Source organism: Neovison vison, chromosome 13 (genome assembly GCF_020171115.1).
Source record: "Neovison vison isolate M4711 chromosome 13, ASM_NN_V1, whole genome shotgun sequence".
NCBI classification, from domain to species: Eukaryota; Metazoa; Chordata; class Mammalia; order Carnivora; family Mustelidae; genus Neogale; species Neogale vison.
The window spans coordinates 55,749,708-55,757,057 of record NC_058103.1 but is presented as its reverse complement, the minus strand read 5'-3'; the positions used below and the strand labels follow the sequence as shown (position 1 = coordinate 55,757,057).

The 7,350-nt window shown below is 34.2% G+C and overlaps 1 pseudogene; it reads right to left on the bottom strand.

Moving 5' to 3' along the window:
- Positions 1-4,382: 4,382 nt before the first annotated feature.
- Positions 4,383-5,292, bottom strand: LOC122893590 (annotated as a pseudogene).
- Between the last annotated feature and the right edge of the window lie 2,058 nt (positions 5,293-7,350).

Here is a 7,350-nt window from a genome sequence, read left to right as displayed (position 1 = left end):
CCTATTGCCATTGATAATATGTATATAATAAACTGAGCAAAAATTGAATGGAATAAAGTAAAGAAATGTTATCATACTATTCCATAGATTGGCAGTTTGTGTTTGGCTCAGCCACGCCATTGTGATCTCAACTGTGTTCCCTCATGCTTCTTTGGTCAGCTGCTAGGTTAGTTGGGGTTGGCTGACATAAGAAGGCCTCAGGATTGACAACTCATTTCTCCTCCAAAAATTTCTCTTTACTCAACAGGCTAGCCAGAACTTGTTCAGTTGGTAGTCAGGGTTTTGAGAGAGAAAACTGAAACCCAACTTCAGGGGTCAGGAAACAGACAATACTTTTTCGTGGGAAGAACTGCAAATGGAGGTACATGGATACAAAAATAATTATAGCTAATTTTCACAAACTATTATTATTACACCATCTCTCACTCTTAAGGAGCTACCTATAATAGATCACATTTTTCAATGAGTTTTTTTTTTTAATTCATTTCTTCATTTGTGACCTAAAGTATTGAATCCTATGGAGTTTAATTATAAAATTATATTTAATTATAAAATATTATGGAGTTTAATTTATAAAATAATAAAAAATAAAATTCATTTCATAATGAAATGAATAACAATTTGGCAGTTCTTATTTAAACACTACTAATTGTTTGATATGTAAATGCTGATTTGAATTTTGCCATATGCTTGAAACTCATTACTACATTGCTAGTTCTTGGATAGTCCAATGCCTGAATACCTATGTAACTTTAATTTGATTAATCAGTATGGCAGATTATTACCTTACCACCCTGTAGAAATTTGTAAGACTGCACCAAGTGGTTCCAAGAAGGATGCCAATGGAACTCGCATTTGGTTGTTTCATATACTGTAACTAGCCGAAGGAGCACTTTTACTTCTCTAAACGACCAGGGAACAGCCATACATTCGTCAGAGTTCTTTAGAAAATAAAAACAAAAAACAAAACAGAACCAACAAGAGATATGTATACCACATTTTTTTTTTTAAGATTTTATTTATTTATTTGACAGAGAGAGAGATCACAAGCAGGCGGAGAGTCAGGCAGAGAGAGAGAGAGAGAGAAGCAGGCTCCCGCCAAGCAAAGAGCCCGATGCGGGGCTCGATCCCAGGACACTGAGATCATGACCCGAGCCGAAGGCAGCGGCTTAATCCACTGAGCCACCCAGGCGCCCCATGTATACCACATTTTTTTAAATTTTATTTATTTATTTGACAAGTAGGCAGAGAGGCAGGCAGAGAGAGAGGGAAGCATGCTCCCTGCTAAGCAGAGAGCCCGATGCGGGACTCGATCCCAGGACCCTGAGATCATGACCTGAGCCGAAGGCAGCGGCTTAACCCACTGAGCCACCCAGGTGCCCCTATACCACATTTTTTGTGATGATGCATAGATGGTAAGAATGACTGTTCCTACCTTTGCATCACTAAATCCTTCTAGGGATGGTGAGAAGCCATATTACTTAGCAGTCCCTTTTGTATTCACTTACCTTGCCTCCCACTACACCCAAACAAATTCCCTATTCCTCTTCACTATTATTTGGAAGATGATTGGCAGCATAATGTTGAAGTTTGAATTTGAAGTTTACTTCCATTCAAGAAATTTAATTTGTCTCTTTAAGTCATAAGCATTTAGAGAAAAAAAATAATCTATTTTAACTCCATCTTTAAATAAAATAAGATCATTCTTAAATGCAAGAGTGCTTTTATTTTTAACACTCCCAATTACGATTCTAAAATGAAAACTTTACCAAAAGGCATTTTCAGGAATTAAGGAAAGCAGATATGAGTGGTAAATTCTTGGGAGCAAACTATATCCTTTATAGGACCCAACCTGAAACAGAAATGCTGATTATGAAAATCAAAAATAAGGGGATAAGCTTCTAAATGTCAAGTAACAAGTTTCCTGGATTATAAAATGTAGTTCTGAACCGGATATGATAGAGGTGTGTCTGCACATGCCCATGCATGCACATGTATGCTTGTGTGAGTGCACAGAAGGGGGAGTTCAGACACAAAATCTCTGAAGGAACATTAGAAATGTGGAAGACACATGTATATTCATCAGAAAACAAAACAAACAAAAACCTTTCTCAATAGTAAATGCAAACACTTAATTAGCATCATTAAATGAGGGAATCCCCATGAATCAGATTTTCTTTGCAAGACTTCTTTTATTATCACTTTTCTCTTACCTTAAACACTAATGGAATGCAAAAGGAGAAAAAAAATGGCAACAAATAAAAATGCTGGTGTCTAATTTTACTTTAAGCCCTATGGAACAAATCAATGTGCATATCAGGCGGTTTCCAGTGCATTTTTTTCAATAAAATTGAAGAAGACTTAATCTAGTTGTCAGTGGAGAGATCGTTAAAATGATTTTTAATGATAAATAACCTTGTTGGGTTTTTTTTTTCCTTTTATTTTTTTTTCTTGGCATATAAATCAGAATTTTAAAGTATTAAGTGACTTTGTTGTGGAAAAATTATTTTATTTGCGTTTAATTATTTATGTTCAAAAGTTTCTTGGTGCTTACTCATTTCAGCATTTAGAAATTATCATCTAAATATAAATTGATGAGAAAAATACCCAACATCCATTTTTCATTGAGTCACTTTGAATTAATCTGAACTTTAGACATTTACAAATTTTCTAAATGTATTAAATGAAAAATGTTTTGATCAATTCTTTCTACTTACAATTATTAAAATGATAACTGAAGTCAGAAAATATTTAAAAATTAGACTTATGAGCACAATAATATAAAAACATAAAATATTCATTTTTTTCATGGGTTTGTTGTGGAGAAATATGGGGACATAGTCCTACCTTCAGAAATATATATCACATGGAAACAGATCTTGTGTTCCAAGTAAATAGAACTGTAAGACCAAGGAGAAAAACTGGATCTTCTAACACTGGTCCTGCTAAATGATTTTCAAGCTCCAGTTTAGCCATAGTCTTGTTCTTTAGGTAGTACATGATAGAAGGCCTGGGGGCAGGAGGAGTTTAAATAGGGTTATACTAATTAAAACGGAATAGGACAAATATCTATAGATTTGATCTTTCCTAGTCTCCACCAGAATTCTTTAAAATATGAATCACAGTTCTGAAAACATTGTATATCATGATCTCTACATTCTTTGTGAATTGAAATATTGTCCTTAAGTTGGGAGATTCACACGTTTCCTCTTCAGTGTGCTTATAGTCTGATTTTATAAAACTGTATGCCTGCATTGATTATATTTAAAATTTTTTAAAATTTCAATAAGTATTCCTGTTTATAGTTTAAATAATGTAGAAGTGTAACATGTCAGATACAGTCACCATCTCATGTTTATCTTCAAATTTTCTCCTGGATAATCCACGCTCAAACAGGTTTATGTGTATCTTTCTCTATTTTAGTGTACATATAAATGCATAATTTGTATAAATATATGTAAAATTTTATATCTATACTTTATAAAAAGATAAAGTAAACATCTCTGTTTCAAAAAGCTGGAAATACTGAGAAACACAGAGCAATGTTTAAAATCATGTTCTGGAGAAGACTCTGTGCTAGTAACAAAGAAATTGCTGAGAACCCAAGTGCTGAGCATCTAAGCCAATGCCACAGCAGTCCCAAGGAAGGAAAGAGTTAACCAAAAGATTAACCAAAAGATTCTAAAACATATGCAAAGATAGAAGAAAAGACTGTCCATTTGAGGCAAGAAGTTGAAACTGAGACCCTCACACAAGTGTAACTCCTGCATAGAAGGCTCCATGCTTTCTAAATCAACCATCTCCATTTAGTCTCATCTAAAGGTCCATGGTTATTCATTTTTGAGCAAAATTGTGACGTCCCAAGACTAGATAACATGACTAACCAATCATGATGAAAATGTTAATAGTTAAATGAGAATAAATAAATACATATAAATATATGTGTATATATATATATATGGCAATATAAATATATGTAGATATATTTTTTATATGGCAAACTTGTCAAAATATAGGCAAAAAGATAAATTTTAAGGCTCATATAAAGACAGTAAATCACTAAAGGCCCTGTAATGATTATCTAGGCAGCTTTTAAAAAATTATTTTTACTGTCACATAAGGGAGCATTTATTTAAAGTTTAACATGAGATCATACAAATAAAATTTGCATAAACACAAATCCAAATTGAGTCATAACACAGATAACAAAAGACAAAGAAAAGGAAACATTGACAGCATATACTATTAGACACAGTTGTGTCTTGTACACCAGAAAGTCTTTTACAAAATGATCATCTTAAATCAACAGAAGCCCCATCTTCAATGTCGTCTTGCAAGCTGGGTTAACTTTAGCAGTCTCCTATTTTTTCCAGTGTCCTCCTTTAATATGGCTGGCAAATGTTTTGGTGATTGTGACCCCCTCCAAGTGCCTTGCCATAAGTGTTCTTTTGGCCACTGTAGTCTCCATATCCTTGTCCATATCCATAGTTCCATAGTTATACCCACTATAGTCATAGCCACCATCGCCACTATAGTTTTGATCACCACCTTAGGCACTATTGTAATTTCCTTATCTTTGATCATAACTGTTGTTAAATCCCTGGTTCCAGTGTTGGCCCTGACCTCACCCATGACCACTAGGACCACCGGGTCCACCAGCTGCAGCACCTCTTCCACCTTTTTGTTATTGCCGTTGCTGCCTATATATCTCTTTGTGTTGTGCCGTTATGATTTCACACTTCTTAGAACCAACCTGATGATATCTGCTAACAATTTCTTTACTAGCTCTTCGTTTTTGTGTGGGATAAAACAACATCCTCTTCTTTCATTTGTTTTTGTATCCATGGGAAGTTCAATATTTTCAATCTCTCCAAAGTATTCTTTAATTTGTTCTTCAGAAGCATGTGGGCTCAGTCCACCCATAAAAACCTTTTTGGAGAGTTCTTTCTCTTTGAAATCGTGGTCCTTTTGAGGTCTATCAATTTGCTATCAAGTTCATGTTCTTTCAGTTCCAAAACCTCATTAACACTAGCAGCGTCTCTGGAAATCACAAATCCAATCCTCTTGATCTTCCAGTCACTACATCCATTCCAATCGTACAGTCTATAAATTCCCTAAATCGAGACAAATATGCAGTCAGATCTTTCTTGCTTATATCCCAGCTCAAGCCTCCAGTAAACATTTTGCTGTCATTCTGCTTATTCTGGCTGGGTTGATCTTGGATTCCTCTGTGAATTCCTCTAGTTTCATGTTGCTGTGTTCCTTTATGTCCTCCATGATGGTGGAGTTGTCATGGGGGTGGGGGGATTGAGGGAAGACCCTGGAACTCAGTCCTGGTCATGCAGCAGCAGCCCCAGAGCATTGTAAGGAGTTTTCTAGGTCTCTAAGCATCTTTTAAATAAAGAATTTAGAATAATCTTGTGATTAACTTTTAGGGAACTGAAAAACAAACAACTCTTTTTCAAATTGTACTATGTAATAAAAAATGCAGTGGTAGTAAAGATGATAAATTATTTATAAAATGGGAAAACTGTAGCCCAATCTCCCTCATGTATGGAAAAGCTGGCTAAAATTTTGTCTTTTGAAGAGCTCCATGCCCAGATTATTGGAGGGATTTTTAATCTGAAGGCATACATAATTATTTAAAAAAAAAAAAAGGAACTCAATGCACTGTAAATCTTGTATTGTGGTAGACAGCTGTGAGGTTGCAACCTTGAACTTCATGTGAACAGAAATGTGGTTATTGGAGAAATTCAGCACCTTCTGCTCCAGAGAAATTTCCACTAGTTACCTAGCTCAAGCAGTAACTGGATATAAATATGTTGCTTTAAAAGGAGACACCTGAAAAAAAAAAAAAGGAAACACCTGAAGAAGTCTATACTGAAAATTTCTAATACAAATCATCCTAAAAGAATTTTCTTTTGTGAGGTATTTTAAGAACATAGAGAATACAACCCCTATTTTTTAAACAGAATTAATTTATTTAAAACATGATTTCTAAGGATCAAGATTTCAATACATTTTTGTAGAATCTTAGAGTGCTAGAACTGGAGGGGATATTTGGGATATTCTAGTCTAAGTGTTACAGGTTGCAAATTTGGGATGAGAAGGGTTAAGTGATCTTCCCCAAGGTTACATTAATTGACAGACAGGTTGTAACTGAAACCAAGTTTCTATAGTTTTCCATAGTTTTAGTCTCTCTCCTTTTAAGTGCCAATTCTAAAAACTACTTGGTCTAAGAGGATATTGTACCTCTAAAAATTTCCTGTAGCATTCAGTCAAATGAAAGAAAGCAGGGTTGTGAAAGAGAGACTGCCATTAAGAAGGAAAGAAGTCAGGCAGTATACTCTGTCCCAGTAGGAATTCACACAGCAGTATATTCCCATAAAGTTCGTAAAGTGAAAATACTAGAAAGAATCAGAATTCATAGAGGGCAGAGATCATGGCTTGTCTATGGAAGTGGTATTCTGGGATATTTTAAAGACCTATTTGGATCATTTTTTTGGCTGAGAAAATTCTTTTTCAACCAACTATCAATGACGAGGACATAGGTTTGTTTTGTATGATATAACAATAAAATGTGTTTTATTTTTTTAGTCAATGTTTGTCAAATTTAATATGCTTAGGAATCAACAAGAAGGTAAAAACAAAAAACAAAAAACAGAGTTCAGGGATTCCATACACAAAAACTGGCTTTAGTAGGCTTGTTGAGGAGCCTAAGTATTTGTACCAAGAACAGTTAACTGAGGTGATCCCAGTGTATTGGTCTTAAGTTCACCTTTTGAGAAAAATTGTTTCAAGGCATCTAAACATTTATAGGAGCATTTTCTTACCTTTGTTTTTGACCGTTAATTACATTTACTTGCCTTTGAGAAACTTTGCTATAATCACACATCGTATGTATACCAAGTTCTGACATGATAGGTATATTTTATTCATTTTTTTCTATCAGCCAAAACATACTACAATATAAATCCATATATACTTAAAATGGCCATATTTATTATTTTACTTGAAATATGCATGATAAACTGAGTTCAATCATGTATACATATGTACTGTGTGAAGTCCCTATAAAAGAAATTGGATTATTAGAACATCACCTAAATAAATTGATGTTATGTAGATTTGGCTTTCAGTCAGAGATTCAAAAACAGATATTCATTCCAAAATGACTCCAAAAATACCTTGCTAATTAGTTGTGCTATGACAGAGTTTCAGTTAAACTGTGTATCAAATTATGTATCCTAAAATACTTTTTTTTTTCCAGAACAGTGTGTCTCTCCAGGAGATTTAACATAAGAACCTCTTGCAAATCTGCATTCATAAACTTTATTTTATGAATGCACA